The sequence below is a fragment of the Anomaloglossus baeobatrachus genome, chromosome 10 (genome assembly GCF_048569485.1).
Source record: "Anomaloglossus baeobatrachus isolate aAnoBae1 chromosome 10, aAnoBae1.hap1, whole genome shotgun sequence".
NCBI lineage: Eukaryota > Metazoa > Chordata > Amphibia > Anura > Aromobatidae > Anomaloglossus > Anomaloglossus baeobatrachus.
In genome coordinates, this window is record NC_134362.1 from 187,233,722 (window position 1) to 187,249,906 (window position 16,185).

At 46.2% G+C, this 16,185-nt stretch overlaps 1 pseudogene; it reads left to right on the top strand.

The window, feature by feature from the left end:
* The first annotated feature begins 2,129 nt into the window (after positions 1 to 2,129).
* LOC142254392 (protein spire homolog 2-like) lies at positions 2,130 to 15,864 on the top strand (annotated as a pseudogene).
* Positions 15,865 to 16,185: the final 321 nt, after the last annotated feature.

Genomic DNA, 16,185 nt, shown 5'->3' on the forward strand with positions numbered 1-16,185 from the left:
TATTACAGGACTACTTGTGCTGCCAGTTAGTCCAGCATATTCATGAGCTCTGTATAACTGCTAGATCTGCAGCAAAGAAAGAGACAGAGATCCTGATTCCAGTGGTGTGTCACTTACTGAGATGCTTAGTGTAGTTTTGATAAAATCATTGCTTAATCAGCAGTAGATTATCATTACAGGACTACTTGCCGTGCTGCAAGTAGTCCAGCATATTCATGAGCTCTGTATAACTGCTAGATCTGCAGCAGAGAAAACATTGATTTGATCAAAATGACCAACAGCTCAATAAGTGACATCGCTGGAATCAGGGTCTCTGTCTCTACATTATGCTGCTCTCAGATGGGGGAGCAAAAACCTGGTGACAGATTCCCTTTAATGCGCTTTTTATGTCCAAGAAATGCCAGGCCGTCTGTTTAGCTCGCAGATTTAAATGCACCCATTGAAATTAATCGGGGGGGGGGGGGGGGGGGGGGATTGGCTCAAAAAAAAAAGGAGGTGCATTTCCGCAATAGAAGTGGATGTACTGCGTATATAAAGTACAGTAACACCAAAAACAAAGGGCAATTTGCAAGCTGATACCGCACCTATAAGGCTGTACACACAGTGCGGTTTTTGAGAAATCTGCATGCCTATCCTGAAGCCAGCAAAGGCCATGAGATTTCTGAAGTCTTGTAACACGTTGCTTTTTTTCCCCCCTCTCCTTTGCAGATTTGGTGCAGAAAAAAAAAAAATCTGTCAATTGTTGGGGCGTTTTTTGTTTTGTTTTTTTTTAGCCCTACCAGCCATTAACTTCATAAAAAAAAAAAACGCACCAAAAACGCTTGTGTTTTTCGATGCGTTTTTCTGCCAGAAGGTGCAGAAAATGTCTGCACCAAATCTGCATCGTGTGCACATACCCTAAAAAGACAGCAGGTGGAAGAGATTGGGCGAAACACATTGAAAAATGTTGCTGATTTTCCATGCAAAAATAAAAACATGCCACATAAGCTACCCCCAATCCTGAGGCTAGATTGCATATCTGTGAACCCCTTTTAGTGGCTATGTTCACACAGTTTTTTGAGCCAACACGATTTTCATGCAGAAAACGCTTCTAGTTTGGGGAGTTTTTGTAGCTGCTTTGAACAGTGTTTTTTCCTGGAATGTTCTTTGCAGCCTTTTGATTGGACAGTTTTCCACCAGGTGTTTAAACATTGCGTATGAATTTGAAATTGAAATTACCATAGCAACAAATAAAAAAAGAATTCCAAGCGGTTTGTTTTTTTCCAGGAGGATTTTAACATCAGTTTTTTGCAATCAGGCACAATCCGGCAAAAAAACTGATGCAACGGACCCGGCGAAAAAACGGCTCAGTTACATCAGTTTTTTCCATCAGTTCCTTCAGGTTTTTGACAGATCCGGTGTGATACTGAGCATGCTCAGTAAAAAAAATACAAAAAAAAAAAAACGGATCCGGCGGCTGGATCCATTTTTTGCCGCATTACGCCGGAACAGACGTCCATAGGCTTCCATTATAAAACACGCCGTACGGCGCCGGATCCAGCGCGGTCCGTTTTTTTGCCGGACACAAAAACGTTCTCTTCAACGTTTCATCCGGTCGCCGGACAAGTAAATTATCAGCAAAAACGGATGAAACGCAAGGCCATCCGGCACAATCCGGCGCTAATGAAAGTCTATGGGGGAAAAACGGATCCGGCGTCAACAGACACCGGATCCGTTTTGTCATGTTTTTGCCGGATTGTGCCTGATGGCAAAAAACTGATGTGTGAAAGCGGCCTAAGAGTGGATCTGTTGAAAAAAACAGCAAAAAAAAAAAAAAAACCAACTAAGAACTGTGTGTGAACATAGCTGTATTGTTCCAGGGGATTTTCTAGAGTAAAGACTTGGTATACTAAATCGGACCTAATACAATGAAAACGACCCTGATGGTATTTCTGGACCTCAATGAGAGTAATTTATAGGAAATAGGCCATGGCGGACGTGTAATGTAGGGCAGCCGGTAATGACTTTCGGGCGGCTATGATCTTCCATCTAGTCCAGAATAGAAGAGGTTACAGCCACCTATAGATCTACTTTTCGTGCTTTCCATCTTCTGACCCTTCTCTGTATCTTCAGCTCACGCAATGATAGACATGGGTATGTTGTGGGCAGTGCCCTGAAGATACAGGGCGAGGACATCCCATCACAGGGTCTTGCTCAGTCAGCTCGTCATAGCAAAATGGCGACTTATGTTGGGGGTTTTGGTTGAGAGTTAGGATCCCCGTTACCTCTATAGATGGTGCAATGTCTTGGCTTTACCATCTACCGGGCACTTACGTCTCCTTCTTACCTCTACAGATGGTAAAGCCAAGACATTGCACCATCTGCCGGGCACTTACGTCTCCGTCTTACCTCTACAGATGGTGCACTGTCTTGGCTTTACCATCTACCGGGCACTTACGTCTCCTTCTTACCTCTACAGATGGTGTACTGTCTTGGCTTTACCATCTACTGGGCACTTCTTACCTCTACAGATGGTGCACTGTCTTGGCTTTACCATCTACCGGGCACTTACGTCTCCTTCTTACCTCTACAGATGGTGCACTGTCTTGGCTTTACCATCTACTGGGCACTTACGTCTCCTTCTTACCCCTACAGATGGTGCAATGTCTTGGCTTTACCATCTACCGGGCACTGGACTGGGGGCTCGATGAGAGCGAGGAGCGAGAGCTCAGCCCCCAACTGGAGCAGCTCATCGACCTCATGGCCGCCAGCGAATCTGAGGGGGTCATGACAGACGAAGGTTATGAAGGAACAGAGGATGAAGATGAAGAAGCTCCTCCAAAGGTGGTGCGGAGTTTTTCGGCAGTTCTGCGCTTCTGTGCCTCGCATCTCCCGGACCCCAGGAGGCGTCCATCCACTACCAGGCGGTATGCAGGGCGCTCTTTGCGAGACTGTGGAGCTTCAAGCTTTTCTCCACAAAATACGAGAAGCCAAAGAGGTGAGAGTGAAGCCCACCATGACTGGTCCCTGACAATATTTCCCCCCCCCCACCGATGTCCTGGATAATACATTGGTTTTGATTTCTTAGATACTGATGAAGATGAGGGTGGAGGAGACAGAATCGGACGGACTGGTGAACCTGCAGAACACAGACTGGGTGAGGGGCTTTACATTAGATCGGAGCCTACATGGTGGCTTTGGCTAGGACAATGATGACGTGGCCATAGAAATCCATGCACTTGTTGCAAAAACAGCCCCATAGCTGATCGATTAAAACAGCTATATGGATGCAAACCAATACCCATATTTCAGACATATATTTGTGCAAGTATTACGTATATCTGCAAGTCCCGACCCAGTCCTTATGAAACCATCAGTTCCGATCAGTAGAGTAATGATTTGTGATAACTTACGGCCATAATACAGGTGTCAAAATGGAATGGTCTCATTTAAAGGGTTTTTTTTGGTGCCGGTGCATAATACCATGGTGGAACGGAGCCTCAGCCTTCATATAATTTAGTGCTCCCCATCCTTGTAGCCTCCTGGTTGGGATAGTAAGCTTCTTGTACATGAGACCAGATGGATGTGATGTTCTGAGAAAGGCACCTGTGTAAATCCCTGAGAAGTCCTGAGGCAGGCACCGGTGTATATCCCTGAGAAGTCCTGAGACAGGCACCTGTGTAAATCCCTGAGAAGTCCTGAGACAGGCACCTGTGTATATCCCTGAGAAGTCCTGAGACAGGCACCTGTGTATATCCCTGAGAAGTCCTGAGACAGGCACCGGTGTAAATCCCTGAGAAGTCCTGACACATGCACCGGTGTAAATCCCTGAGAAGTCCTGACACATGCACCGGTGTAAATCCCTGAGAAGTCCTGAGACAGGCACCTGTGTAAATCCCTGAGAAGTCCTGAGACAGGCCCCTGTGTAAATCCCTGAGAAGTCCTGAGACAGGCACCTGTGTAAATCCCTGAGAAGTCCTGAGACAGGCACCGGTGTATATCCCTGAGAAGTCCTGAGACAGGCACCTGTGTAAATCCCTGAGAAGTCCTGAGACAGGCACCTGTGTAAATCCCTGAGAAGTCCTGAGACAGGCACCTGTGTATATCCCTGAGAAGTCCTGAGACAGGCACCGGTGTATATCCCTGAGAAGTCCTGAGACAGGCACCTGTGTAAATCCCTGAGAAGTCCTGAGACAGGCACCTGTGTATATCCCTGAGCATGGTGTGAGTGATCCTGCATGGCCTCTGCTGCCCATTGTGTATATCCCCATGTCTTGCAGTCGTTGTGTGTCCCGCCGTACTACATTCACTGTGTGTGTGGCTCTGTGCTCGTTGCTGGGTGCTGTGCAGTGTATGCTGTGTTATGTGTGCGTGTTGCACGGCTGCGCACGCTCCACGGTGTGCTCCATGCTGTGCACATCACACTTGGTGTCTTGCCTCCTACAGGCACGTTTGTGGGTGCAGCTGATGAGAGATCTGCGGCATGGGGTGCAGCTGAAGAAGGTGCGGGAGAAGACGTTTAACTCTTTGCCCACGGAGTACCAGCTCACGCCCTTTGAGATGCTTATGCAGGACATCCGGGCACGAAACTACAAACTGCGCAAAGTCATGGTGAGTAGAAAGGAACTCTTGTGGTTTCATGTCAGCCATGTGCTGTGGTTTTGTTGCAGTGTTTTGCTGGGATTTTACAACCACCATATAGGCACCTGTCCAGTATGGGGCTTGTATAAGGGCTTTTTTTTTTTCCAAGATGGGTAAGTTATTCCCTACTCATAAGGCCTCCTTCACACATTCGTGTTTCTGGTATGACCTCCGTTATCACATATCCTGGAGACACGGACGCACATAGACCCAGTAGAAATCAATGGGTCGGCGCATGCCTCTGTCTTTTGGAATGGACTGTGTGTCCGTGTGCTCCACATGGCGACATATCTGTTTTTCTCCGGCAGCACGGGTGTCATACTGACCGCACACTGATGTGATCCGTGTGACACGTACTGGAGAAAACATGTGTCATAACATAAAATTATTTCCTATACTCGCCTGTCTTCGGCGCTGCTGTCACTTGCTTCCGGGCCCGCTCATTATGCTCATGAATATTTACTGCGGAAGCAGCAGCACCAAAGACAGCAATGCCGGAAACAGGCGAGTATAAAGTTCTTGCTCTCCGTGTGCTATCACGGATAGCAGGTGGAGAACCTACATGTGCCAAAATCACGGCACACCGAGGGCCATACTCGCCTTCAACACGGTCCGTGCAAAACGTCAGTGTTTTTAGGGCCGTTTCACACATCTGGCATTTCACCGGATTACCGGATCCAGCACACTCCAATACAGTGTTAATACAGTACAGTAGCATCACGGCAACCTCCGGTCACATGCTGTCATATGACCGGAGCGTGCTGCGATGCTATTCTACAGTATTAACACTGTATTGGAGTGTGCCGGATCCGGTAATCCGGCGAAATGCCTGATGTGTGAAACGGCCCATAGGGGATAACTGATTACTGTGGATCCAACTCCTAGTACCCCCAGAAATCCAGAAAATGGGGCCCCATCTTTGCTGCATTCATTGTCTATGGGACTGCCGGTATCAGTGGAGCACTGTGCTTGACTCTCATTGACTTTAGTGGGACAATTTGATCCACAACTTGTATCAAAAACGAACATATTGTGCTTTTAGTTTGCAAAAAAATACACAGATACGTTCCCACAATGAGTTTTTCATCTTGCAGAATTTTTGCTCCTATACTGTAAATTTTGTTTTTTTGCATTATTATTGTTTTTTTTTTTTAGCTGCGTTTTTTTTTCTGTTTGGTGTCATGTTTAAAATTAAAATAAAAGCTGATTTTATTTTTATTTATTTAAAAAAAAAAAATTAAAATATATTTTTTTTATATATATATATATATATATATATATGTGTGTATGTGTATGTATATATATATATATATATATATATATATATATATTAATATATATATATATATATATTAATATAATTTTTTTTATATATATATTTATTTTGTTTAAACTTCCTGGTATTTGACTTTTTTTAGGGTTGGATTCCATGCGTCTTTGATGCGCGTAACTGCGCTAAAAAAAACGCATATGCGGATTTTCTGCATCTAATGCAAATCTATGGGGAAAATCTGCTCAGAAAACTCATGTTTCATCGTTGTGGCTTTTGAAATCTTAGTGTTGAATTCTGTTTCTCGGCAGATCGGAGGGGATATACCTCCCAAGGTGAAGAAGGACGCCCATGAACTGATCCTGGACTTCATCAGGTCCCGTCCTCCTCTGAAGCCGGTGAGGCGCTGTCTTACGTCGCTCATTGTGCAGCGCGATCTGTAAACTGACCGGTTCTGTTCGCCGCAGGTGTCCAAAAGAAATCTTCCCCCGCTGCCGCTCAGACAGATCAGTCTCCATGAAAGGATTCTGGAGGAGATTAAACAAGAACCGAAACTGCGTCCGGTGCAGACGGAAAAACGAGGACAGAAAGGTGCGGTGTGGACGGGTTACACGAGCGGGTAGTGTGTGTGCCGGAGAACCGGATCCAGTATGTGACACTCGGAGCAAACCCTGAATAGTGTCAGTTTGATCCGATTCTCTCGTATCACAGATGAGAAGATGGAGACCAGAATTTCTCCATCTTCTCCGTTTTGTGAGATCCGATCGAGTTGCGACATTCTCCTCTATTCGGGGCTCACAGCCGTTCTTCTCCTTCACACGTCCTCTGCACGTGTCCCAATGTCTTCTGTTCTATCCTCTCTCAGGATTTGGCTCGCTCCCGTGTATTGTGGACGCCTGTTCTGCTGACAAGAAGTCAACGTCTTGTATGAACCTCTCGGTTCCGGACGGTGCGGCCCCGCGGGCTCGGCCCCGAATACTGCTCAAGGCTCCCACGCCGGCAGAGATGGAAGAGATGAATCTGTCCGAGGTGCACAGCCCTGATTATTCACCGAGGAAGGTTAAGGCGAAAAATGCCAATATGTACAATAGGACCATCTGTATGTATCTGTACAAGGGGCTGCAGCTGTAAAGTGAAGGGTCTGCTTTAACCCCTTCACCCCCGGGCAATTTTTGTTTTCGTTTTGGCTCCCCTTCTTCCGAAAGCCGTAACCTTTTTAATTTTTCCCTAACTCTCGCCGTGTGAGAGCTTATTTTTTTGCAAAACGAGCTGTACTTTTAAAAGAAACCATGAGTTTTACCATATAGTGTGTGGGGAAAAGAGCAAAAAAAATTCAAGTGCGGAAAAATTGCACAATTGTTTTTGGGGTATTTTATTCACCGTGTTAACTATGTTAAAACTGATGTGTGGGTGTGATGGCTGAGGTCGGTGCGAGTTCGTAGACACCAAACATGTATAGGTTTACTTTTACCTGTAGCGTTCTCATTTTTTGGGATCTGGGGCTCAGCGACGGCTGATTTTTTTTTTTTTTTTTTTTTTTCTTGGTGCTATTTTTGTGCAGATGCTACATTTTGATCGCCTGTTGTGCACAAAATGCAACAATTTGAAACTACCCAAAAACATAATTTTGTCGTTTGGTACATGGCGTAACTGCAAAAAAATTCCAATCAGATTAATTGATCTTATATTTTCATAGATCGGGCATTTCTGAACTTTTTTTTATTTTTTTAACACTTTAATTTTCAATGGGGTGAATGGAGGGTGATTTGAACTCTTGAGTTTGTTGGGGGGGGGGTTAAATTGTCTAGATCAGCAGTCTGATCGCTGGTTCATTTCTGTTGATCAGAGCTGCACCGCTCTGATCAGCAGAAATGCTGCGTTCTTGTTACAGCCGGCTGTAACAGGAACTACGTCATGATAGCGACTGGAATTATTACATGAGTCGTCACTACCATGGCAACTATCGGCAACCCGTTAAGGAGATTTTCCCCGCTGCGGCCATTTAAATTGCGCTGTCACATTATGTCATCACGATTTAAGGGGTTGACAGGCGCAGGTGGATCGTGGATCCACCCACGCCTGATAGCTGCACACATCTGCTGATTTGACCAGCAGACATGTCCAGGGATCACTGCCGGCTCACCGTAGCAGCCGGCGGTGATTACCCCTTTATGATTTTGAGCGTATTGGTACGTTCTCAGTCGTGGACATTTTGTAAAGCATTCATCTACATAAAAATTGAGTTTATTGCGTTCTGTATCCTATACTGATCCTATATTATGCTCTAGAGCTGCTGAATAGTGAGTGCAGCTCTGTATAATACTGGATGTAACATAGGATCAGCAATGTAATGTATTTACACAGTGACAGCACCAGCAGAATAGTGAGTGCAGCTCTGGAGTATAATACAGGAGGTAACTCTGGATCAGTACAGGATCAGTAATGTAATGTATGTATATAGTGACTGCACCAGCAGAATAGTGAGCGCAGCTCTGGAGCATAATACAGGAGGTAACTCAGGATCAGTAATGTAATTGTACTTTCTAACTACATTGTCTGTGAAATATAAAATGTAAAGATACTAAGGGATTGATGGCTAGAACAGCTGTAAAGCTTGATGCAGTATTAATATAAGGTCAGGCATTATTAAAGGGAATCTGTCACCAGGTTTTTGCCATCAATCTGAGAGCAGCATAATGTAGAGATAGACCCTGATTCCAGCGATGTCACTTACTGAGCTGTTTTGTCTAGTTTTGCTAAAACCACTGTTTAATTAGCAGGAGATTATCATTACAGGACTACTTGGCGTGCTGCAGGTAGTCCAGCATATTCATGAGCTCTGTATAACTGCTAGATCTGCAGCAGAGAAAACAGTGATTTTTATCAAAATGCCAGCAAACAGCCCAGTAAGTGACACATTGCTGGAATCAGGGTCTCTGTCTCTACATTATACTGCTCTCAGATGGGGGAGCAAAAACCTGGTGACAGATTCCCTTTAAGGAAAGTTTGGTGTTTCTTAAAAGCAAACATGTATAACTCTGCTGCCATATCTACTCCAGGACGATGACTCTCCCAATTCTGAGCTGCGGCGGGTGACTAGTGCTCCTTTTCCCCTGAAACGTGACCGCTCGTTTTCGGAGCAGGACCTGTTGCAGTTACAGACGGAGATGGGACACCGGCCACAGAGGGAAACGGCTCCAGAAGAACGAGGACCGGAGTCCTCGTGCTCGATCGGCAGCATGAACACCCCCCACAGACCCCTGCATCGGCATTCTAGTAAGCGTCCGCACGCCCCAACACACCACCCCCCCCCCTCCCGTGGACGGGGGGTTATTACACGGATTGGGTGCATTAATGTCAGGTTTCCTTTTCCAGTGGGTTATTCGGACTATGGCAGCTCTGGATGCCCCTCGCCCAGCCTCAGCTCCGTGCAAGAGAAGGCAGAACCGGAGTCGGCCGTAGACAACAGCTCCAGACATCGCTGGCTGGTACGTGCCGTGTGCAGTGCAGGGTACCGGTCCGTTTCTTCTCAGAGCCGCGCGATTGAAGGTTGTGTCCTCTCTGCAGGAGTTCAGTCACCCTGTGGACACCTTGGCGTTGACCGTAGAAGAAGTGATGAACGTGCGGCGGGTGCTGGTGAAGGCCGAGATGGAGAAGTTTCTGCAGAGCAAAGAGCTGTACACCAACCTGAAGAAAGGAAAGGTATGGAGGACAACCACTGCCATCATCATCGCAAATCCGACCCGCATACAACACTCGCAGCCTCAAAAATCCACTTGTGGCCATATTGGCTTCCCTTCTGGGCACTTGTGCAGAACAGATCATCATGGCGCTTGTGTCTGCCTCCTCAGGTTTGCTGCTGTTGCCGGATGAAATTTCCTCTGTTCTCTTGGCCGGCAAATTGCCTATTCTGTAAAAGGTGAGATATGGCCATTATTGTACATGAGAGCCGTGGTGGGACGTCTGCAGCCTTCTCCAGGTTAATGCTCAACCTTCTTCCATCCAAAGAGAATATGCACGCCATCTAGTGGCTGCTTGAGGAAATGCAAGTCACAATTAGATTTCTCTTTCTTGTCTTTCTGTCTTGCTCTCTTTTCTCTTCGCGCCCTGTCTTTTCCCTCACGCGCCAAGTCTTTTTTTCCCCTCGCGCGCCAAGTCTTTTTTTCCCCTCGCGCGCCAAGTCTTTTTTTCCCCTCGCGCGCCAAGTCTTTTTTTTCCCCTCGCGCGCCACAGTCTTTTTTTTTTTTTTTTTCCCCTCGCGCGCCAAGTCTTTTTTTTTTTTCCCCTCCGCGCGGCCAAGTCCCCCCCCCCCCCCCCCCCCCCCCGCACGACGCTCGCTCTCTAAAAGAAAATACCTTTATCGACAAGTCCAAGTATAATGTTGGCGTTGCCAAACCAAGTGATAAAAATTGGGATATGGGTCCATCCCTGGTGGGGGTTGGAGGCTCCTCCAAGGTGGGTTATAGAAGTCCTTGACATATCAGGCACCTCTTAGTCTGTGTATGGCTGCTGCACTCCCCACCCTCCCCTTCAGTCATATGGGCACTTTCTCTTCTTCATCCATGGAGACGAAGTCTGAGAAGAGATCAGACTGTCCTTTTTTTTTTTTTTTTCCTTTCTTTCTTTCTTTTTTCTTTTTCCTCTTTTTTTTTTTTCTTCTTCCTCTCTTTTTTTTCCCGCTCTCTTTTTTTCCGCTCTCTTTTTTTCCGCTCTCTTTTTTTCCGCTCTCTTTTTTTCCGCTCTCTTTTTTTCCGCTCTCTTTTTTTCCGCTCTCTTTTTTTCCGCTCTCTTTTTTTCCGCTCTCTTTTTTTCCGCTCTCTTTTTTTCCGCTCTCTTTTTTTCCGCTCTCTTTTTTTCCGCTCTCTTTTTTTCCGCTCTCTTTTTTTCCGCTCTCTTGTCTTGAAATATATCAGTACCGGAGATAGTTGATGTATGTTAAAACTCCTTTTTCTCCTTTCTAGATCTGCTTGCGGCTCCTGTAGCATTAAGGTAAGATTGCAGGTGGCCATATGGTTTCTGTAGAACTACAATACCCAGCCATATATGATGCATGTTCATAGATATATTCAGACTTCTTCTGTATTGGGTCCTGAGAGTCGCATGTTGGACTACAGATTCTTTCCACTCACCAGTAGTCCGGCATTTCTGATAATCCAGTCAATATACGGTTAGGTCAAGAAATCTTTGGACAGTGACACAAGTTGTGGCATTTAGATTTACTCAACCTGGACTTAAAGTGCTGACTCTCCGCTTTAGTTTGAGGGGATTCACATCCTAATTGGAGGAAGGGGTTTAGGAATCACAGCTCTTTAATATGTAGCTGCTTCTTTTTCAAGGAACCAAAAGTAATTTGGACAATTATCTCAAAAAGCCCTTTAATGGGCGGCATAAGCTATTCCCTCAGCAATCCATCCTCATAAGAAGGTAAAAGGTCTGGAGCTGATTCCAGGTGCGGCATTTGCATTTGAAAGCTGTTGCTGTGAACTCACAACGTGAGGTCAGAGGAAGAGAAACCGACCATCATTAGGCTGAGAAAAAGAAGAAATCCATCAGAGAGAGCAAAAATGTTAGGAGCGGCAACATCAACAGTTTAGTACATTCTGGAAAAAAACCCAAAACAAAACGTACTGGTGAGGTGGTAACTCAAAAAAGCTGGGACGGCCCTGGAAGACAACAATGGTGGATGATCAGATTCCCTTCCATGGTGAAGAAAAACCTTTCACAACATCCACCAAGTGAAGAACTTTCTCCAGGAATTTGGTGTTTCAGTATCAAAATCCACCATAAAGACAAGACGTCATCAGAGCAAATACAGAGGGGCTCACCGCAAGGGGCAACTAGAGAGTGGGGGTCACCGTGTCACATGACAGAGGTGGTGTGATGGCCGGACATGCAGGACTAACAATGGCCCTGGGGAACTAGTGGTTATTGATGATGTGACTGAAGACAGAAGCAGTCGGATGAATTATGAAGTGCACAGAGTGAGACTCTCTGCTCAGATTCTACCAAATGCAGCAATGATTGGATGATGTCTCACAGAAGGATGGAAAATGACCCAAAATATCCTGCAAAAACCAAGAAGTGGAATATTCTGCAATGGCCGAGTCCTCACCAGATCTCAGCCCATCCAGCTGCATCTCACATGAAGATGACACAAAGTAAGGCAGAAAAACCCAGAAACAAGTAGGAAAGGCGGCAAAGCCTCACAAGCAGGAAACCAGCGATGGAGGCTTCCACAGCCGAAAGATTTCAGGCCGTCATTGCTGCAAAGGATTCTCTGCAAAGGATTAACCATGACATTTTATTTATGGTAAAGTTAATTTGTCCAATTATTTTTGAGCCCCTGAAATGAGGAGGTTCTGTAGAAAAATGGCTGCAATTCCTAAACATTTCACAGGATATTTTTGTTTATCCCATTTAAGTAAACCAGGACGTTTACACTTCAATTCCATCTCCGTTGTTTCATTTTAAATAAAAATTAATGACCTGCAGAGCTGAAATCACAAAGAGTCAGTCACTGTGCTAATATTTCTTTCCCTGTCTGCATGATGTATATATCACTTCCGGTCATGTGCCGTTGCTGCAGCTCATAGTCATCCGTTGATTTTCTCCGATAGATGAAGCTTCCCGCCAAGAAGTTGGGGCACATTCCAGTCTACAGCGTGGGGTTTGAGATCCCGCAAGGAGTAATCAGCACAAGTGGAAATTCTCACAAGAAGCGGGACGCCTTCCAGTGAGTATCCATTACTGGCCCGTCACATCGGTGTTACGGATCGCTCATGGCGAAGGCAGCGTTGCATCGAATGAATGTCCATGGGGTTGTATTGCAGCATCGCATGACTGCAGTGCTGATTGAGTGCTGCATCTCTTTCCCTTCACAGCAGCGCTCTTGGACACCCAACTGTGCCGCTCCCTGCACATCTGGTGCCCGGGCGCAGCTCTGCACAGCAGAACAGTAAATGGGGAGCCGTACATCACCAGTGCAGGGGTTCCTTCATTTTCTGTGGTCTCGGAGCAGAATGATTTAAGCAACATATAATCACTTTCTTTATCAGATGAGAAGACCCTTCTGCCTGCTATAATAGCGCCCCCTACAGGCAGATCTGTGCACTAGAAACACTTTCATACATAACTGGATTTGCCCTTTAAATATTGTACCAGGATATTAACGCTCCCTTCCTCTATACATTTAGGGCTCTCCTCCCTCTGCGCTTTTAGTGCTTCCATCCTTTATACATTTAGCGCTCTCCTCCTCCTTTACACATTTAGTGCTCTCCTCCTCCTTTACACATTTAGCGCTCTCCTCCTCCTTTACACATTTAGCGCTCTCCTCCTCCTTTACACATTTAGCGCTCTCCTCCTCCTTTACACATTTAGCGCTCTCCTCCTCCTTTACACATTTAGCGCTCTCCTCCTCCTTTACACATTTAGTGCTCTCCTCCTCCTTTACACTTTTAGTGCTCTCCTTCCTTTACACTTTTAGTGCTCTCCTTCCTTTACACTTTTAGTGCTCTCCTTCCTTTACACATTTAGTGCTCTCCTCCTCCTTTACACTTTTAGTGCTCTCCTTCCTTTACACTTTTAGTGCTCTCCTTCCTTTACACTTTTAGTGCTCTCCTCCTCCTCTGCACTTTTAGTGCTCTCCTTCCTTTACACTTTTAGTGCTCTCCTCCTCCTTTACACATTTAGCGCTCTCCTCCTCCTTTACACATTTAGCGCTCTCCTCCTCCTTTACACATTTAGCGCTCTCCTCCTCCTTTACACATTTAGCGCTCTCCTCCTCCTTTACACATTTAGCGCTCTCCTCCTCCTTTACACATTTAGCGCTCTCCTCCTCCTTTACACATTTAGCGCTCTCGCCCTCCTTTACACATTTAGCGCTCTCCTCCTCCTTTACACATTTAGCGCTCTCCTCCTCCTTTACACATTTAGTGCTCTCCTCCTCCTTTACACATTTAGTGCTCTCCTCCTCCTTTACACATTTAGCGCTCTCCTCCTCCTTTACACATTTAGTGCTCTCCTCCTCCTTTACACATTTAGTGCTCTCCTCCTCCTTTACACTTTTAGTGCTCTCCTTCCTTTACACTTTTAGTGCTCTCCTTCCTTTACACTTTTAGTGCTCTCCTCCTCCTTTGCACATTTAGTGCTCTCCTCCTCCTCTGCACTTTTAGTGCTCTCCTTCCTTTACACTTTTAGTGCTCTCCTCCTCCTTTACACATTTAGCGCTCTCCTCCTCCTTTACACATTTAGTGCTCTCCTCCTCCTTTACACATTTAGTGCTCTCCTCCTCCTCTGCACTTTTAGTGCTCTCCTCCTCCTTTACACATTTAGCGCTCTCCTCCTCCTTTACACATTTAGTGCTCCCCTCCACTGGCTTTTAGTGCTCTCCTCCCTCTGCACTTTTAGTGCTCTCCTCCCTCTGCACTTTTAGTGCTCTTCTCCTTTTATGCAGAGCAGAACAGTAGAAGGGGAGCCGTGCTCCACCAGTGTTGTGGTTCCTTCATTCTCTGTGTTCTCGGATCATAATGATCCAAGCAACATACAGTCACTTTGTCAAATGAGAACCCTTTTGACTGCTATAATAGCGCCCCCTACAGGCAGATCTGTGCACTAGAAACACTTTCATACATAACTGGATTTGCCCTTTAAATTTTGCATCATGCTCCTCTCCTTTACGCTAGTAACTCTCCCCCATCTCTCCTTTACGCTCCCACCCTCCCCTCCTTTACGCTAGTAACGCTCCCCCCCCCCATTCCTCCTTTACGCTAGTAACGCTGCCCCCATCTCTCCTTTACGCTAGTAACTCTCCCCCCATCTCTCCTTTACGCTCCCACCCTCCCCTCCTTTACGTTAGTAACGCTCCCCCCCCCTATTTCTCCTTTACGCTAGTAACGCTCCCCCCCATCTCTCCTATACGCTAGTAACGTTCCCCCCCCATTCCTCCTTTACGCTAGTAACACTCCCCCCCCATCTCTCCTTTACGCTAGTAACGCTTCTCCTCCCATCTCCCCCCCCATCTCTCCTTTACGCTAGTAACGCTCCCCCCCATCTCTCCTTTACGCTAGTAACGCTTCCCCCCCCCCCCATTCCTCCTTTACGCTAGTAACGCTCCCCTCCTTTTTCACTTTTGTCCAGGTCCTGCAGCGGTCTGTCCTGGAAGAACGTGGAGGGTCAGTTTCCCCACATCTACGCTCAAGGTTCTGCTCTGAAGGACGTCTGTTCGGACTGCGCCAGCTTCATCCGCGATGTGGTCTGCTCCAGCCGTAAAAGCGTGGACATCCTAAACACCAGACCCAGGCCGGAGACCTCTCATCCCCAATATCGGACAGTCAAGAAACTGTGATGAGATGCAGCAGTCGCACCTACACCGCCCTCTCCCCCCAATTCCTCACGCTAATGTAGAGTCCTGTGGGAGGAATCCTGGTCTAATCCAGGTGCTTATTTCCTCTCCTGTGTATAATATTAAGCTTCTACAGAATGAACCCATCGCTGTGAGCAGATGCCTTGTGGAGAGGAGCTGCGCTGGTGTCATCGCTGGTCCTGGAGGGAAGGTGCGGGGCCACCAGGGACATCGGATGGATCATATTGTGCCCAAACTGCTCGAAATCTACATTTCATTACAAAACCGTTTCTCTCTCGCCACCTATAGACACAATTTACATACGTTTTTCCTGTAGTGCGCTGATCTAAAAATTTGCTATAGTCCATAAAGCCGACCCGTCATCATTGTCATTTTTTCACCAACCTTGTATAGACGCCGCTTTTCTCCTGATTCCGGCGATGTTTTTCTTTTTTTCCTGCGCCTCTCCGTTCCTGAGATACGGCCACTTCTTCCCTGTATAGAAATTTAGTCTTCTTAGCCAAGTGGGTGTGGTTCCCATGAACAACGCCCACAGAGACTAGGATCATACCCTTTTGGCTAAAATTACTGGATTTATATATGGGGCTGTATCTTGGGAACGGAAAGGAGCAGGAAGACAAGAAAAACATCGCCGGATTCAGGAGAATAGCGGGAATAAATTACACTTATGACAATTGACGGGTGCTCTTTATAAAATTGATCGAAAAATTAGGAAATTGCAGCTTTCTAAAATAATTGCAAAGGTATACCCTCCCATAATGACACCAATGGTTGTCAGCAGCCACCCAGCTAATAATCTTTTGTAGCCTACATGTGATGGGGGGTGCAGGGTCAAACTACAACTCCCAGCATGCCCTAACGGCTGCTGCCCCCTGTGTCTAGTTTCACATAACTGATGAATTACACAGCATGATTGGGGGTCTCCTCACATCTT